This window comes from Caretta caretta, chromosome 20, assembly GCF_965140235.1.
Source record: "Caretta caretta isolate rCarCar2 chromosome 20, rCarCar1.hap1, whole genome shotgun sequence".
Lineage (NCBI taxonomy): Eukaryota > Metazoa > Chordata > Testudines > Cheloniidae > Caretta > Caretta caretta.
Window position 1 is genome coordinate 14,377,389 of NC_134225.1, and position 18,708 is coordinate 14,396,096.

General features: G+C 51.0%; 1 long non-coding RNA gene across 1 annotated transcript in view; it reads left to right on the forward strand.

The window, feature by feature from the left end:
• The window catches only part of LOC142069678 (uncharacterized), a 30,117-nt gene extending 12,235 nt beyond the window's left edge, over positions 1-17,882 (forward strand). The window contains exons 2-3 of the long non-coding RNA XR_012665623.1: positions 14,290-14,358; positions 17,127-17,882. This is a non-coding gene — a long non-coding RNA (uncharacterized LOC142069678). The remainder of the gene's footprint in view (positions 1-14,289; positions 14,359-17,126) is intronic.
• The last annotated feature ends 826 nt before the right edge of the window (positions 17,883-18,708 follow it).

The window sequence follows — 18,708 nt, forward strand, 5'->3', positions numbered from 1 at the left end:
ATTGTTCTTACTGTGGGGGGAAAGAGATTATCTACTGTTCTCAGTGTGGGGTTTTGCTATTCTTCTGTGGGGGGGGATAATCCATTGTTCTCGGGGGTCTCTATTGTTCTCAGGTGAAGGGGATCCTCCATGTTCTCAGCTGGGAGGGGGGAGATCATCTGTTGTTCTCGGGGTGGGGGTTCTCTGTTGTTTTCATGGTGGAGGGGATACTCCATTGTTCTCAGCTGGGGGGAGGAGATCATCTATTGTTCTCAGTGGCAGGTTCTCTATTGTTCTTGGGGGAGGGATACTCCATTGTTCTCAGCTGGTGGGGAGAAGATCAGCTATTGTTCTCAGTGGCAGGTTTCCTATTGTTCTCGGGGGGGGGAGGGGATTCTCCATGCTCAGCTGGTGGGGAGGAGATAATCTATTGTTCTTAGTCGGGGGGGGGGTTCTCTGTTGTTCTTGGGGAGGGGGGATACTCCGTTGTTCTCAGTGGGGGTGGTGGGACCGGTTTCCTTCTGACATCTGGCCCCACCAGCCCCGGGGAGGAACATCAGCTGCTCCAACATTCCTGGGCTTCACAGAGCCGGGACCCTGGGACATCCAGCCCAGAAGCCCCCGAGCCTGCCAAGGGGGCACTGGGGAGAACACTGCATTGGCCCTCTGACCCAGCCCAGTTGGGACGCTGGCACTCATGGTCTCGACGCTGCTGGACCCGCTATGGGCTCTGGGCCCTGAGTTTGTCCCATGGATGCATTGCAGTGTGTGTGTGTGGGGGGGAGGGTGGGGGGTGTCAGTCTCATAAGGGGTCTCTAATGCAGCCCTGGGGGCACAGCCCCTGACAAATAAGGGAGCTTGGAGACCGTGGCTGCAGGGCACAGAGGGAATAGCCCTGGGTGGGCATCCCCAGGTACCTAGGGAGATAGAGGCTCAGCTCTCAAGCAAGGCTAAATGAACAGATGCAGGCCTGAGCCTGGCAGGGGGTAGGCGGAGAGCTCCCAGGGCTTCATGGCAAAACTATCAGCCCTTCCCTGTCCCCTGAGAATCATCCCCTCTTCCTAGAAGTGCTCAGCCGAGATGGTGCAGCTGCTTTTTGATGGGCACTCTGGGCGGTGGCTTGCTCCCCTCCCTCCCACAGCTCTGTGGGACAGATCTCCATGTTGGCAAGGGAGCGGGCAAAGCACTTCCCCAGGCTCTGTGCCTCAGTTTCCCCTCCCTCCCTGTATCTATTCAGACGGTGCACCCTTTGGGGCAGGGACTGTGCAGCGCCTGGCATGACGGGAGCCTCTGGGTGCTGCTGGAACATGGCAAAAGACTGGAGGGAAGAGTCATGAGCCACTTGTCTCTCGTACAGGCCTCCACAGCAGGTGCTCACATTGCAAGGCAAGCGTCCTGCGCTAGGCCTGGGTGCTCCCAATCTGGGACATGTCTAGAGAGTGAGCAGCCCATGCAGATGAGCCCTATCGTCCCCCGTGCAGGTTACTTTGGCTCCAGAGTCTATGCTTTGAGCTGGGGGGGAGCGGTGATTCCCAGTGCGAGGAGATGTCCTTGCACCGACAAGTGCGGCAAGTGTGCTAAACATGGAGTGTAGCCCCGGCAGCAGGAGGCTAGCTGCCCCAAGTGTGGGAACATAAGGGAACTAGGTAGGAGAATGTCTCCTTGCACTCCTCCCCAGCTCCAAGTCCAAGTGCAGGCATACCCAGGGCTTGCCGTGCGAATATCACCATTATGCACGGGGAGCTGTTAGATCACAAGCCTTGGGAGCAAAGGGGTGGTGACTCTCTAGTCTACACAAGCTTTAACACAAGCGTTGTAGCTTTAACACCAACACACCTCTGTCCTAGGAGACATCGACATTTGAGCTCAGAGGTGTGATTCCCAGCTTGCATAGACTTACCCACGCTAGCTCTGTGGGAGCTAGCATCTAAAAACAGCAGCGTGTCTGTGACCGTACAGACAGCTGCTCGGGCTAACCCCGGACCGGGGGATCAGTGTTTTACCCCAGGGTGGCTAGCCACGCTCAAATGTAGACACACCCCTAGTGTAGACAGAGGGAGCCTGGCCAGTTCCAATCTACAGATCTAGCTACTTTAAGCATGTCTAATGTTCCTGCCACCGCAGCGTGTGGGCACAGCCGTATCTCCAAACTGGGCTAAAGACTTGGGCCACAATTTACAGGTGCAGCCATGTGCACAAAACACACTGTCCGGGGGGGTCTGGCTTTGTGGAACATGATGAAAATCAGGGGGCTCAAACTGGGACCCCCAAAATTCCTAGCTAGTTTGGGAATCTTGGGAATCTTGGCCTTCAGATGATGCAGTTGGCTCTGCCTAGTCGACTCGGCTCCTGTCTCTGCTCTGGAGCTGAAATTTAAGCAGCCTGGGTGGTCCATGTTACCCCTATTCAGTGACTCACTTCATCATGCCATTGATCATTCCTGGAGTGTGAAGGGACACAAATCTCCCTGTAGAACCAACCGGGATGTTAGGGTAATTGCATGGAATGGCTCGTCTTTCAGCTCTTCCCTGAACAGCCAGCAAACTGTTGTCCCCCAACAGCTGCATTTTCCACACAGCAGGATGGGCTGCAGTAGCAACACAGAGAGCAGGATGTAGGGAGACAGATTATATTACAATGAGGTTTGCATGGTGGCGAATCCTGCAGGAACTGTGGTGTGGGTTGCATTGCCTTTGCAGCACAGTGTTGAACCCTGCAGGAACACACTGCATTGCAGTGAAGGTTGCATTGCCATTGCAGCACAGTGCGGAACCCTGCAGGAACACACTGCATTGCAGTGAAGGTTGCATTGCCATTGCAGCACAGTGCGGAACCCTGCAGGAACACACTGCATTGCAGTGAAGGTTGCATTGCCATTGCAGCACAGTGCTGAACCCTGCAGGAACACACTGCATTACTTTGCAAGTTGCATTGATTGGGAACACGGTGCAGGACACTGCAGGAACAGACTGCATTATGGTGCAGATTGCAGTGCTACTGCAGCACACTGCAGAACCCTGCAGAAACACACTGCATTGGGGCACAGCTTCGCCATAGTGATTTTCTGCCAGGGGGGTTCCAAGTATTGAGTATTTGCAGAGGCAGCATGGCCAAACCCAAGAGTTCATCAACCGTGAGCCAGGGGCCTTGCCACAAATAATGAGATTGGCTTAAAAATCATGACATTTAAAAAAAAAAAAGCCAGGTGGAGCTGTCATCATTTGCCTTCTGCTTTTTGAGCCTTGAGGGGTCACATTTTCTCCACCAACACAAGGGCTAGAAATGTAATTTCTTTTTGGCTGGGACTCAAGCTGATCCTATGACTCCGGGAGCTGGGGATTTGTGAAAATCAACAAATGCCACGAGGACATCATGAAAGTTGCAAACACTACCACTGGAAGGTGCCCTGTGCTCAGAGTCATTGATTCCTTTGCTTGTCAAATACGAACCCTACACTCCTCTCAAACCTCTTCCCACTGGGAGGTGAGGCGGGATGATTGCTCCTGTTTGACAGAGGGGAAACTGAGGCACAGAGGGGGATGGGAGTGATCCAAAGCCCCACACAGGGAGTCACCGTGCTGTCTCCCTGTCTTAATGCTAAAATTATGGCTCGTAGGGTCTGGAGCAGTGCAAGCCTGGTACAGTCACAGATGCAGCCGCATCCCATCTCCCCTTCCCCAGTGCTCTCCAGCAGAGGGCAGCGGGCCCAGAGAACAGAGCCTGGACTGTTGGAAAACAGTCAGAGGGTGGCGAGGGCCAGTGCAGCAGGAATGGGCAGACAACGGTTTCAAAGGGAAACTTTGCCATAGCAACCACCCACCCCTCCCAGAGGGGAGGCAACTGGCAGGGTGGGGGGTTCATCCCCCAAAGCATGAAGGGGGCAGGGGGTGTGGCCTAGTGGCTAGAGTGAAACACTGGGATTAAGAAGACCAGGGTTCCCTTCCTAACTCTGCCACTGGGTGACCTTGGGCAAGTCTCTGTGCCTCAGTTTCCTCTCCCACAGCCATTCAAGCTGGAAGCTCTTTGGCTCAGGGACTGTCTCTCATTTTGTGCCTGTGCAGCATCTCACACAACAGGACCCTGGTCTCAGCTGGAGTCTCTAGGTGCTACTGTCAGACAAAGAATAAGGATCACAAACTCATGCCTTAGGACAGGGAGCTTTGCTTTTATTAGGTGTATTATGGTAGTGCCTAGGCATCCCTGGCATGGACCAGGAAGGAACCCATTGTGCTAGGTGCTCTACATTATTTATTAGGTATATTACAGTATCACGTAGGAGCCCCAGCTGTGGACCCAGACTCCATTGTGTCAGGTGCTGTACAAACCCCGAACACACTCTGAAGAGCACTCAGCAGGCATTGCACTGTGCTATGTAATAACACAGGCTGGGATTTCCAAGGGTGTTAGGCCCTCAGCTCTGACTGAAATTCACCGGAGTGGTGCAGTGGGAGGAAACCTGCAGCTGTGAGGGTTCCCACTAATGGATGATCCCGTTTGCCAGTGATGGGAAGATCCCAAACCATGCCTCGGCCGAGACATGGTTTCCAAAGGGTGTGTGGAATATTGCCCCACTGGTTGGCTGTGAAACGGGCCCTTTGGGGAACGCATTTGCCAAAGCAGTGACTCAGTTCTGGCGGCTTCAAAGACTCAGGGGCCAGTTTGGGACACCCAGGGTCAGATCCTGAGTGCTCAGCACCCACAATGGAGACCAGATCCCCAAGAAGCTCAGCTCTCATTTCAGGTAGTCCTCAGCTCCCAGCACCTCCCATGGCGGGCCAGATTTGCCCAAGAACTCATGCTTTGACGTGCTGAGCTCTTGGGAAAAGCTGGCCACTTATTTTGGGGGTTTAAACTGGGTTCTGAGCTCTTCAGAGACTCTGTCTCCCCAGATGCTGATCTGCGGGGGCCCCTGTCCCTACAGGAGTCCAGGGGCTACTAGGCTGTGTTGATCAGGCCTCAGGCTGGGCACTAAAAAACATTGGCCCTCGAAATCAGAGGCCACAGCAAAAAGTCTGGGTCTGGAATTCCAATCCCCAAAGGCTCACACCAGGACAGCAGTGGGCTGGGAACAGTACGGACACTTTGGCTCTTAAAAAACACCGCAAAAAGCCAGGCTTCCCATCTTGTGCCTGCTGGGGAGATAGGCTAGTGCGTGGGGGTAGCCCAGCCGGTGTGATGGGAGAAACGCAGCTAGGGATGGCATCTCTCTCTGTTTCTCTGTGGGATGCAGAAAGCTCTGTGCCAATGTAAGTGTGTGTGCTTTGCAGGCAGGAAACACACACACACATACATATCTCTGGGTGTGGGCTTTGCAGGCAGGTAGAGACACACACACACACACACACACACACACACCCCCCTCTGGCTATCTAGCATTGGAATCTCCCATATGTTTTTCAGTGCCAATCTCTTTATGTATGTGTGTGTTCTTTGCAGGCAGGTAGCGCTTCTACACACACACACACACACACACACACACACAAAACTCTGGCCTCGCCATTTCCCTGGCCCTGATGCCATTAGCCATAACTCAACAGACGATTTCATAAACCTACTTAAGAATGTAAAAGTTTGATAATAATTCCTGTATTATTAACCCTCCCACCCTTGTAAATTTTATGGGCTTGGCGCTGTGCTGGTATTGAGTCTGGGATGAGACGCGCCCGTCGGATGGGATTCCAAGTTTATGATTAATTCTGCTGTCAGTCTGGGTCATATTTATTAATAGTCCTAATGCGGGAAGCAATAAAGGAAGAGAGAGATTCTATTAATTAAATCATTGTTATAATTAACTTTCATTAAAGAAAAATCAATAAAGAGGAGCCACGATTGAAATAGTGGCCATCCATTACCTTGGATTTTACTGGAATGCAGTCAGGATTCTCTATATATTACAGCCGAGGAGCCGGGAGGGAAGGGAACTGCACCCAAACGGCTGCCAGGAGCGCCAGCGTGTCAGACCAACCTGATTTAAAGGACCCACACTGTATGTGTGTGTGTGTGTTTGTGTGTGCGTGTGTGCATTGGGGGTGAGTGAGTGTGTGTATGTGTGCATTAAGGGGTGGCTGTGTGTGTGTGTGTATTGGGCCGTGTGTGTGTGTGTATTTGTGTGTCCTCACCTGGGTGTGTGACATGTGTGAATGTGGGTCTGCATGTGTTTTATAGCTTTGTTGGAACATAAGAACATAAGAATGGCCATACTGGGTCAGACCAAAGGTCCATCCAGCCCAGTATCCTGTCTTCCGACAGTGGCCAATGCCAGGTGCCCCAGAGGGAGTGAACTTAACAGGTAATGATCTAGTGCTCTCTCTCCTGCCATCTCCTGGTGGGAGGGATAGCTCAATGGTTTGAGCTCTGGCCTGCTAAACCCATTGGGGATTGGTCCTGCTTTGAGCAGGGGGTTGGACTAGATGACCCCCTGAGGTCCCTTCCAACCCTGGTATTCTATGATTCTATGATCCATCTCCAAACTCTGACAAACAGAGGCTAGGGACACCATTCCTTACCCATCCTGGCTAATAGCCATTAATGGACTTAACCTCCATGAATTTATCCAGTTCTCTTTTAAACCCTGTTATCGTCCTAGCCTTCACAACCTCCTCAGGCAAGAAGTTCCACAGGTTGTCTGTGCGCTGAGTGAAGAAGAACTTCCTTTTATTTGTTTTAAACCTGCTACCCATTAATTTCATTTGATGGCCCCTAGTTCTTCTATTATGGGAACAAGTAAATAACTTTTCCTTGTTCACTTTCTCCACGCCACTCATGATTTTATAGACCTCTATCATATCCCCCCTTAGTCTCCTCTTTTCCAAGCTGAAAAGTCCTAGCCTCTTTAATCTCCCCTCATATGGGACCCGTTCCAAACCCCTAATCATCTTAGTTGTCCTTTTCTGAATCCTTTCTAATGCCAGCATATCTTTTTTGAGATGAGGGGACCACATCTGTACACAATATTCAAGATGTGGGCATACCATGGATTTATATAAGGGCAATAAGATATTCTCCGTCTTATTCTCTATCCCTTTTTTTAATGATTCCTAACATCCCGTTTGCTTTTTTGACTGCCGCTGCATACTGCGTGGATGTCTTCAGAGAAATATCCACGATGACTCCAAGATCTTTCTCCTGATTAGTTGTAGCTAAATTAGCCCCCCTATATATGTATAGTTGGGGTTATTTTTTCCAATGTGCATTACTTTACATTTATCCACATTACATTTCATTTGCCATTTTGTTGCCCAATCACTTAGTTTTGTGAGATCTTTTTGGAGTTCTTCACAGTCTGCTTTGGTCTTAACTATCTTGAGCAGTTTAGTATCATCTGCAAACTTTGCCACCTCACTGTTTACCCCTTTCTCCAGGTCATTTATGAATAAGTTGAATAGGATTGGTTCGAGAATTGACCCTTGGGGAACACCACTAGTTACCCCTCTCCATTCTGAAAATTTACCCTTTGTTCCCTGTCTTTTAACCGGTTCTCAATCCATGAAAGGATCTTCCCTCTTATACCGTGACAACTTAATTTACATACGAGCCTTTGGTGAGGGACCTTGTCAAAGGGTTTCTGGAAATCTAAGTACACTATGTCCACTGGATCCCCCTTGTCCACATGTTTGTTGACCCCCTCAAAGAACTCTAATACATTAGTAGGACAGATCTCCCTTTGACTTTTGTGCAACAATTTATGTTCTTCTATGTGTCTGACAATTTTATTCTTTACTACTGTTTCAACTAATTTGCCCGATACTGACGTTAGACTTACCAGTCTGTAATTGCCAGGATCACTGCTCGAGCCCTTCTTAAATATTGGTGTTACGAAGTATGGGAGTAGTTGGTAACGCAGGCAGGTGTCTCCATGTGGAGGGGTCTGGCTCTGTGTGGTGGATGTTGATGCGTGTCGGAGTGCACCTTTACGCCTGGGTGTCAGTGTTTGTATGCCAGCCCGTGGGCATTGCCGGTATGTTTGTGAATGCATGTGTAATCATGCATAGGTCTGTACGAGTGCACGTCTTCCTGTGGGTTGAGCATGTGTGCTGGCATAGGAACATGCGTGTTCCAGTGTCAGAGTGTGTGTAGCTTCATCCCATGCCAGGAAAGGCTGGGGTCAAGATGTTCAAGAATCTGCAACAGCTGCCAGCTGGGGGAGTTAACCCTTTAGTGGGCTCCTAGCCCGGCCAGGTTCCTAGGCAGGGTTGGTTGTTGTGCATAAGTGGGGCTCAGTCTATGGTGCTGACACCAGCGGCCCACAGGCCAGACTCCTACACAGCCTCATGCATTCTCCAGACAATGGCTGAGGAGCCCTGAGTCCCCAGTCAGGTCAGAGAGGAGCGGACCTGGGAACACAGTGTATTACGGTAGCTCCGAGGCCTCATTGGGCCGGGTGCTGCACAGACAGCCCCTGCCCTGAAGAGCTCACAGTCTAAACAGACAAACGGTAGGAGGGATGAGGCACGGAGCAGTGAAAGACTTGCCCAGTGTCACCCAGCAAGGATCAGAGAACCCAGGAGTCCTGACTCCAAGTCCTCAGCCCTAGCCACTGGCCTATGCTGCCGCAGTGCACCACTTCTCCTCTCACCCCGCTGTCGGGGCACCCGCGTGTTTGTCACGTCAGTTTCACAGCCCTCTTCTCCGCCCTTTGCACACAGGCCAGACAGGATGCCAGAGCTGCAGGAAGCCACCCATCTGGGGCACCAGCCTGCCATTGTCAGTGTTGTCCCTGTCCCCCCGTCCCCGCCTGAGTCCCGCTCCAGGCTTCCCTCATCCCATGGGCAAAGGTTGCTGTGGCACGACTGATGGGCTCATAGCCTGCAGCTTTGGGGGAAGTGCCCTGGGGACGCCGAGACTCCTGGGGCATAGAATTATGGTTCCTAGAGTCAAGGAGAATCCCTCCCCCGAAGATCCCTCCCCATCCCGGTGCAGGGTTCTGTAATGCTCTGTATGGGTCCTGTCACCATCCAGCTCCTCTGCTAAGCTGGGGGGATGACTGGATTGCCTTGCGCTACGGGGATTCTCTGTGTTCCAAGGGAGCAGAGTGTAAGTTGCAGCAGTCTCAGGGCTGCTCTAACTTATGCCATGGGCCAAGCAGGGCCAGGAAGATGGGCCGCGCAAAGGTGGCTCAAACTGCCTTCCTCCCTCCCCCCCCGCAGTGTATGGGAACCAGGCCCATGACGAGGCTGTCATTTCCCAGCCCAGCTGTTCTAATTAAGGTGACAGAGCCAGACTGGGGAAGGAGTCCCTGCAGGGGAAGCTCTCCCATGCCTGTGAAAGGAAAGGGTTAACTTTGACACCATCCTTTCCCCTCTGCATTGAGCTCTCTGATCCCCATGCCCCCTCCTGCTGCTGCACCATTCCCCACCTCCCTCCAAACCTCCCTGCTCTTGTCCTGCTTCCTCTTACTCAGACTGTAAGATCTTTGGAGCGGAGACTGGCTGATCCATGGCCTGACTGTCCATGATCCTGACCATTGTGCAGTCACACGCTGTGCAAAGGGCCAAGGGAGCATGCTATTTGCCCTTTTTGGACAATCAAGGCTGGGTTTTCCAAAGAACATGGCTCTCCATTGGATCACAATATTTAGTTGTCGCCAAGTCCCAGCTCCTGGAGTCACGTGATTCCATGAAAACCTTAGCGTCCGTTGAAAGAAAGGAAAAAAGGGCCAGATCTGCAAAGGGAGTAGGTGCCTAATTCCCATGGGCACCTTGGAGGATCTGGGCCTAAGTTCGCAGCCCTTGTGGTTTCAGAGAAACTCTTGGAAATGTGACTCCAATGGCTCCAAAGCAAAAGGTGAATAAAAACCCCCCATCACTGATTATTTATTTTTGTAAAAAAATCAACATGATTTTAAAGCAAATCTGGTGATTTTTAAGGCTCTCTCTTGTTTTTTGAGGGGCCTGGCTGTGGATTCTGATGCCTGGGGAGTGCTGCCGTCAGGCACCCAAATAAGGATTGGATTTTCCAAACCTGTCAGCCCCGGCTGGGATGCTGCCAGTGCCCCATGTGGGGAGCTAGTTTGTAAATTTGGCTGTTTGTTTAAGAGCCTCACTGGGACGTACAACTAGGCTGCAGGTCCGGCCCTGAGTCCAGCCTCTGCTGTTTGCAAATGGCTTCTCAACCCAGGGATGAGCGGTACCATAGCAACCCAGAGTGCGGTAGTCATGGCGACTGGGATTCTGCGAAGCAGCCGAAAAGAGAGAGAGCTCCAACTCCTGCTGAATTCCAGTGGGCCTCTGCCAACCTTTGCCCCTTTGAAAACCCCAGCCTTATTGCTGACTATTATGGTTTAGCATATTACCTCACCCGCCTTGTCTCGCTCGTTGAGAATCTGCAGCTAGAGAACTGCAGGTTACTACTGTTATTCGAGTGCATCAACAATACCAATCTCATAAATGATGAGAATCAATACAATTATATCATTAATAGTTTTACTAATTATTCCTGTTGTTGTTGTTATCCATTTGAACCTGCAGTTGTAAATCATATTAGTGGATATCGTGGTAATGCTAAGGCCAGGGGGTCAGGCCCCCATTGTAGGTGCTGAGAGCTGGGAATCGCCTTCCCTATCGGTGTGTAGCCTCGCTCCATGTTGTTCTCCAGCCGCCGTGCTTCACCCCAGAGGTGGCTGCATTCCAGGGTGGGCGAAGCAGGGTCAAGTGCTTAGGGACGTTTCCCAGCCATCTGTTTTTAAGCTGCTCTGATAATCTCTTATTAATGATGGAGCGTTTCCGAGTGCCCCGCTTGGAGCCTTGCCTTGCATCGGCACGCTAGGAAACCCGACAGAGGAGCCACAGGTGGTGAAGATTTAAGATGCCCAGTAGGCAGTGCGGGTACAGCCTGACTCAGGCATTGGAAGCTACATGTGTCATGCACCCTCTGGCAGAGAGCATGCCAGCGGGGATCTCTCGTGGCAGCAGGGGCGGGCGGAAGGCAGTTTTACAGCCGCTGCAAATCACTCCAAGGGCCCCAGGTTGCATTCAGGTAAATTTTAAAAAATACAGTATTTCACCAGAGCCCCATCAAAGTGTCAGGGGTTCCTTCCCTTGTGCTGCTCTCAACTGCCTCACTTAGCCTGAGTCTTCCAGCGTTGTCCTTTCCCCTGCTAACCTCACAGGCTACCGCCAGGCCAATAGTGCCTGCATCTCCCTGCCAAGCCCACCGGGGAACAAGGCCTAGATCTTCCCAAAGGCAGCAAGTAGCCTTGCCCTGGGTGGACAGCTGGGGAAACTGAGGCACGGAGCAGGGAGTGATTGACCTAAGGTCTCTCAGTTGCAGAGCCGGGAATAGAATGCCAGTGTCCTATATAATAGTCTAGTGTCCAGCCCAGTGGCCCAAGCTAACAATGGCTAAGAGCCCTGCTCAGACGGTGGTCAGCTCAGGGGCCTGCTTGAAATGAGTTTGGAGGGTCTCAGCCCAGCTTTGGACGGATGAGTGTACAGCGCGGACAGACTCTCCCCCTGTGGATGCCAGGGCTGTAGGGTGTCAGCCTCAGCTACGAGGCTAGTGAATGAGCAGCTAATGCTGGATCCACACCCCTCTCACCCCACAGAGGAGCACTGTCAGGTTGTATCATGGGAGCACTTCATGTGACTCATTGCCTTTCTCTGAGGGGCTCTCAGCCCTTTGCAGTGTGGCCTAATGGGTAGAGCAGGCTGGGCTGCAGGACACCTGGGTTCTGTTCTTGGCTCTGCTGCTGGGTGACCTTGGGCAAGTCACGTCAATGCTCCGTGCCTCAGTTTCCCCATTTGTAAAATGGCGATAATCCTCCCGCGCGCCTTGGTGAAGCACTTTGCGATCTGTGCATGAAAAGCACTAGGGATTGTTATTACTATTACACACATCTTCAGTAAGAAAGGTTCCCACCCCACCGCCCCCTGGGCATGGGTGATCCCCCGGCCCCCCGGCCTCCCCACTTCTGAAGCACAAGGGCGATTTTCCAAGGCACAAGCAGCGTTATGCCCTCACCTCCTATTGGCTTTTCATGGGAGTCAGGGCCCAATTTTTCAAGGGATCTAGGTGCTTTAGCTTGACTCCCGGCATCTAAGTCTCTGGGGCTCTGGGCCCAAGTACCTAGTGCTAGCTTTCTGTGCCTCTAGAGATCTGCCCGGGTTTACCTTCCATGTTCACACAATAACATGCTGCTTGTGGGGAGATTAGTGGGGGGTGGAGCTCAGCTGGTGCGTGGTGAGAGTTTCAACCCCAGTGAACCATCAGCTTCCTTCACCTGGGCCTAGGCCCAGGAGCTGTGGTGTGCACGTGACACCATTGAGTTGGCATTGGCACCGCATACAGAGATGTGGAAAGTAAAATCCAGAGAGGGACCTTGGAATAGGGCCCAAATCTCCTGACTCCTAGCCCAGTACCCTGGCCACTAGGCTAGTGGCTAAAGATGAGCTAGCACATGGGGCAGTATGGCCTAGTGGCTAGAGGACCAGCGAGGGACTCAGGACTCCTGGGCTCTATTCTGAGCTCTGCCACTGATCTATTGTGCAGCCTGGGGCAAGTCACTCTCAGCCCCTCTTGATATCTCAGTTTCCCCTCCCCCTTTTGTCCATTCAGGCTGCGAGCTCTTTGGGGGCAGGGACTGTCTCTCACTGTGTATCTACACAGGGCCTTGGATGGTGGGGGCCTGATCTGGGTTGGAGCCTCTTATTGCTACTATAATACAAATAACAGGTAAAAGAAGGCATTGCCTTTCAGCTGCTGTAATCACTAGGCAGCACATAGTTGCAGGCCTGAGTCCTAACTGCCAGTCCTTTGCCTTGTATGACACCAGAGAGAGGTCAGAAACCCAGAGACCGGCTGTGCTATGCAGTTCCGCGCACAGAACTCGGCCCAGCATATAAATCATTGGAAATAATACACAGTGTAAACTAGTCTTTCCGCGGCCTCATTTGTCTTGTAGTGGGAATAACAGCGAATCTGTAAAGCCGCTGGCTTTCTCTGGCAGGTGGGGATGGCGTGTTCAGAAAGAACCCAACACAAGAATGATTTGTGCATGCCCCAGAGCGAACTGGCTGTGCTGGGGGATCCACAGGAAAAAATAACCCGGCTAAATATAAACCAAACAGAAGGAGATTTTTGACAAAGTCACGCAGAAGTCACCATGTCCTGCTTCAATCAGCGAGGGGTGAGGGCGCTGAAGGAGCACTTATGTTCTATTCCTGGCTCTGCTGCATGACTTTGGGAAAGTCATGTTCACTTTCTGCACCTCAGTGTCCCCTCCCATTCTGTGTCTCTTTAGTTTTGAGCTCTTTGCGGAGCAGGGTACTTGAATACTGCGTTCAGATGTGGTCTTCACATCTCAAAAAAGATATACTGGCATTAGAAAAGGTTCAGAGAAGGCCAACTAAAATCATTAGGGGTTTGGAACAGGTCCCATATGAGGAGAAATTAAAGAAGCTAGGACTTTTCAGCTTGGAAAAGAGGAGACTAAGGGGGGATATGATAGAGGTCTATAAAATCATGAGTGGTGTGGAGAAAGGGAATAAGGAAAAGTTATTTACTTGTTCCCATAATAGAAGAACTAGGGGCCACCAAATGAAATGAAAGGGTAGCAGGTTTAAAACAAATAAAAGGAAGTTCTTCTTTACTCAGCACACAGTCAACCTGTGGAACTTCTTGCCTGAGGAGGTTGTGAAGGCTAGGACGATAACAGGGTTTAAAAGAGAACTGGATAAATTCATGGAGGTTAAGTCCATTAATGGCTATTAGCCAGGATGGGTAAGGAATGGTGTCCCTAGCCTCTGTTTGTCAGAGGGTGGAGATGGATGGCAGGAGAGAGATCACTTGATCATTACCTGTTAGGTTCACTCCCTCTGGGGCACCTGGCACTGGCCACTGTTGGAAGACAGGATACTGGGCTGGATGGACCTTTGGTCTGATCCAGTGTGGCCATTCTTATGTTCTTATGTACAGCACCTACCACACTGCAGCCTGTCAGTCGGGCATCTATGGCCTCTGCTGGAATACAAATAATGAAGAATGGGCCCAACCTGAAAGTCTAGCTCCAAAGAAGTCTAGAGATTTTCGGAGCGGGAGCTTTGATTTGGTCCCTGCTTTGCCTTTGTGACAGATCTGGCAATTTCCTGTAATATCCTCACTGAATTAAGTTTGTGGATAATAGGAGTCCATTTTATGGCAAATGCAAATGTTCACATATTATTGTGGCATTGTATGTAACATCTCTGGGGGAGGGTGGGGGACACATGACTATTGTAAACCCAGGGAAGGGTCAGGAGCTTCAAAGCTTATGCTCAAATAAATTTGTTAGTCTCTAAGGTGCCACAAGTACTCCTTTTCTTTTTGCGAATACAGACTAACACGGCTGCTACTCTGAAACCTGTCAAAGGACTCTGTGAATCAAGTAGGAATGAACTTTCAAAGGTAAGGGGGTTTCCCACTAAATCTCTAGGGGGCGGGGATGAAAAATGTACCCCCTTAGGGTATGCGAGAACTCAGCCTTTCAAGGCTTCTTCGCCCTGAGGAGGGGCCCTTTATCTGTTGATCACCTGTTATGTGAGGAAGAGCTCAGAGGCCCAACCTGTACAAAGGAGGGATTCTCAGATGCATGTAGGGGTGCTTGTTCTGCCTAATAGCTGGGTCCTAGAGGGGTGCAGCTGCCCTGAACTGTGACAGCCTTTGCTTTCCATGCCTTGTGTGTTTCAACCTCTGGCGTTGCCAGCAGAGAGGGTGGGAAAATGGGATTTCCGTTCCATGGGCAGGTCTGCGAGTTCTCAGTTTGGCTTCATCCCGAATCAGGATGAAAAGTTGAGAATGTGAAATATTTTGTGAAATTAAATATTTCAGTTTCCTTTCACCAAGGTGGAAATAGTTCATTCAGACTTTATAATATAATATAATATAATAAAAAGTTTTGATAATTTCCCGTGAACAATTTGGACAAAATTGACACATTCCCGCAAAATGTTCCAATTTCATTGACTCAGTATTTTCTGATGGAAAATTTTTCCACTGGAAAATTTCCAACCTGTCTAGTAACCAACTGTGGGATAGGTGCACCAGAGTGCATTGGCAGAAGGGGTGATGGGTGCAGGGGCAGCTGAAGCAATGTTGCTGTGTGAGCCCCGCAGATAGGGTTGCCAGCTTGATAATATTTAAAAACCGGACACTCCAGGAGGAGTGTTGGAACCTCCCCTGCCCCTTCTCTTCCCCCCCGAGGTCCCACCCCTGCCCTGCCTATTCTCCCAAAGCCCCTCCCCTGCCCCACCTCTTCCCCTGAGCCCCTGCCCCTGCCCTGCCTCTTCCCCTAAGGATCCGCCCCTGTCCACTTCTCTTCCCCACTCCACCCTGTCGCTTGATGCTTTTCCCCTCTCACCCACCCCCAGCCTGGGCCAGGAGCGACTTGCCTGGAGAGCAGTGGGCTGAGCTGCAGCTACCTGACCAAGGTAGGAGTTGGCCCTGGCTGAGTAGGGGCTGGAGCGGGACCCGGTGGTGCCTCCCTGCCTCCCCTGCTAGCAGTAACTGGACTGTCAGTCACCGGACTGTCAGTGTCACTGTCAGGTCTCCTTTTCAACTGGACTTTCTGGTCAAAAACCGGGCACCTGGCCACCCTCCCCGCAGAGCAAAACTGGGTGTCTGGGGGGGGCTGCAGGCACTGAGGGTGTCGGAACTGGAGGAGAAGGTGCCATGCGTTCCTGCCAATGGCTTTTCAGACAAATTAAAATTAAGATGACACACATTAAATGGATTCAAAACTGGCTAACTGATAGGTCTCGAAATGTAATTGTAAATGGGGAACCATCATTGAGCGGGTGTGTTTCTAGTAGTGGCCTGCAGGGATCAGTTCTTGGCCCTATGCTATTTAATATTTTTATCAATGATCTGCAAGAAAATATAAAATCATAACTGATGAAGTTTGCAGATGACACCAGGATTGAGAGAGTGATAAATAATGAAGAGGACAGAACACTGATACAGAGTGATCAGGATCGCTTGGGAAACTGGGTGCATGCAAACAACATGCATTTTAATATGGTTAAATGTAAATTTGTACATCTAGGAACAAAGAATATAGGCCATGATGGGGGACTATATCCTGGGATGCAGTGATGCTAAAAAAAGATTTAGGGGTCATGGTGGATAATCAGCTGAACATGAGCTCAGCTGTGGCCAAAAGGCTAATGCGATGCTGGGATGCATAAGCAGGGAAATCTCGAGTAGTTGGCACAGTGCGACCGCTGCTGGAATCCTGTGTCCAGTTCTGGGGCTCCCAGTTCAAGGCGGTTGATAAAGTGAAGAGGGTTCAGAGAAGAGCCAGGAGAATAATGAAAGGATAAGTAAACCTGCCTTACAGTGATAGACTGGTGAAAAGGGTGAAAGGGTGACTTGATCACAGTCTGTAAGTACCTATACAAACAACTATTGGATAATTGGCTCTTCAGTTTAACAGACAAAGGTCTAACAAGAGCTAGTGGTTGGAATTTGAAGCTAGACCAATTCAGACTGGAAATAAGGCATACATTTTTAACACTGAGAGTAATTAACTTATCAAGGGTCCTGGGGGATTCTCCATCACTAACAATTTTTAAATCAAGACAAGATCTTTTTCGAAAAGTTCTGCCCTAGGAATTTTTGGGGGGGAAGGTCTCTGGCCTGTGCGATACAGGAGGTCAGACTAGCTGATCACAATGTTCCCCTCTGGCCTTGGAATCAATGAGTGGATAAAATGCGTTTCCCCACTGGTTGGAGGGCGACCCCAAAGCAGCACTCTGCATCTGTAGTGCAGCTAGAAACCCAGCCTATGATAGACCCAATCCAGAAACTCTGAGAAGGAGAAACTGAGATCCAGATTTTGAGCCTCCAGGGTTTATCTATCTATCTATCTATCTATCTATCTATCTATCCTCATTCACACCCTCAATCCATCCATTCACCCATCCATCCATCCATTGCCATACAGACCTCTCAGTCCATCCCTCCCCATATAGACCCCTCAATCTCTCTCCCTTCATCCATCACCATACAAACCCCTCAATCCATCCATCTCCATACAGACCCCTCAATCCATCCAGACATCCTCATACAGACCTCCCAGTCCATCTCTACATCCATCCACCTGTCCCCATCCAGACCCCCTCAATCCATCTATCCATCCCCATCCAGAGCCCTCTACCTATCTATCTTTCTTACAGAGATGGGTTGCAGATTGGATCCAGATGGGCTCAAGAGTTGCAGCCCAGGCCCAACTGGGCAGAGACCTCCCCCAAGCTCACTGCGTGCCGACTACCAAGCAACCATCTGACAGGAAGGCCCTTTGGCTGCTCCTGCCCTAGACAAAGTCTTCCAGATCTCATTCCTTACCCCACAACCAACGACTCTCCCCGTCCCCCCAGTCACATCCACCCATGTCCTTAACTCTTCCAAAATTCCCAACCCTCTGCCCTTACTCTGAAAAGAAGAAACCTCCCTCCGCCTGCCTCCCATCCCGCTGCCAACCGACGTGACTCGAAACCAACCTCCGGCTCCTTGCCACCCGAGCTGAGTCAGTGGAACGCGCCACCTGGGAGGCCCTGGGCTTTGCCGTGGGGCTGGCTGGCGCCGGTGCAGCGTGCACCATGCTTCCCGCAGCCATAACTCTTGGAAATATTGTGTGTCTTTTGTGGAGGGGGGCTGACAAATTGTGAAGAAATATTTAATTGATTTGTTTATAAATTTATTTTGTATCTGGTGAGAAATCCCAGGCTGTAAATAAAGGGTCAGAGAAGGAATAAACAAAATTTATAAGGCAATAGAAAAGCACCATCAAACAGTGAATCATGTAATTCAATCTAACAAGGAGGACTCTACCAAGCTTGCAATAAAAAGGAGGCAGCGGCAGCTTATAAGACACAAGACAAATGTGCTCGGATTGCAACCGCTGGCAAGGCACAAAAAGTTCAACCGGTGCTAAGGAGAGGGGGCGCGCGCTCCAATTTGCAGGGAGGTGATAATGCTGGGGGTGGGGGGTGGGGATGCTGGAGCAGGCTATACAGCGGCAGAGAGGAAAGCGGGGGGGATCTGTGCTGGGGAAGAGGTAGCTCTGCTTCGATCCAGCCCTGCTGAGAAATAAAATCTTTCCTTAAGAAGGAAATAAATAAATAAACTCTGCAGGCGTAGAGAACCACCCAAGGGCTGTTGGGCGGCGGGGGGGGGGGGGGGGGAAACAACCTTGCCTTATTATCGCTCGGTTCCTCGTAAACGTCAGGTCGGTAACTCCTGGATGCTCCATCTCAGGAGCAAATAAAGTTCCCCCTCGTTAACAGAAGGCTCGTTTGTGTCTTTCTTTTGTTGGGCTGATGCTTGCCGTTTTGCTGGCTCTTGGGGTAAAGCCACAGCACTACCCCCCCCATCCCCCCGCCACTCTCCTCACACCCCTCCGGGATCAACAGGCCAGGATCAACCCCATGCACCTCCACTGGCCTCTCTGTAAGTGCCAGGAGTGGGTTGCCCCGAGGTTTGGAAGTTGTGCATCAGGCTGTTTAGCTCTGTCCCCCTGCGGGTCCCTAGCGCCTTTGGGCTCAGACTCTAAAGGGCTGGATCATCACCCTGCGATCCAGCTGGGCTGTACGGCCTCAGGAGCAGGGAAGGAGACACTCTAACAATCCCCACTTCCCCCTTCCTTCATGGGGGAAGGCACCTGCACCAGCCCTTTATATCAGCCTGGGTTGAGTCCCCCTCTGCACCAGCCCAGCTGTGTATGGGTAGGGTGACCAGATAGCAACTGTGAAAAAACGG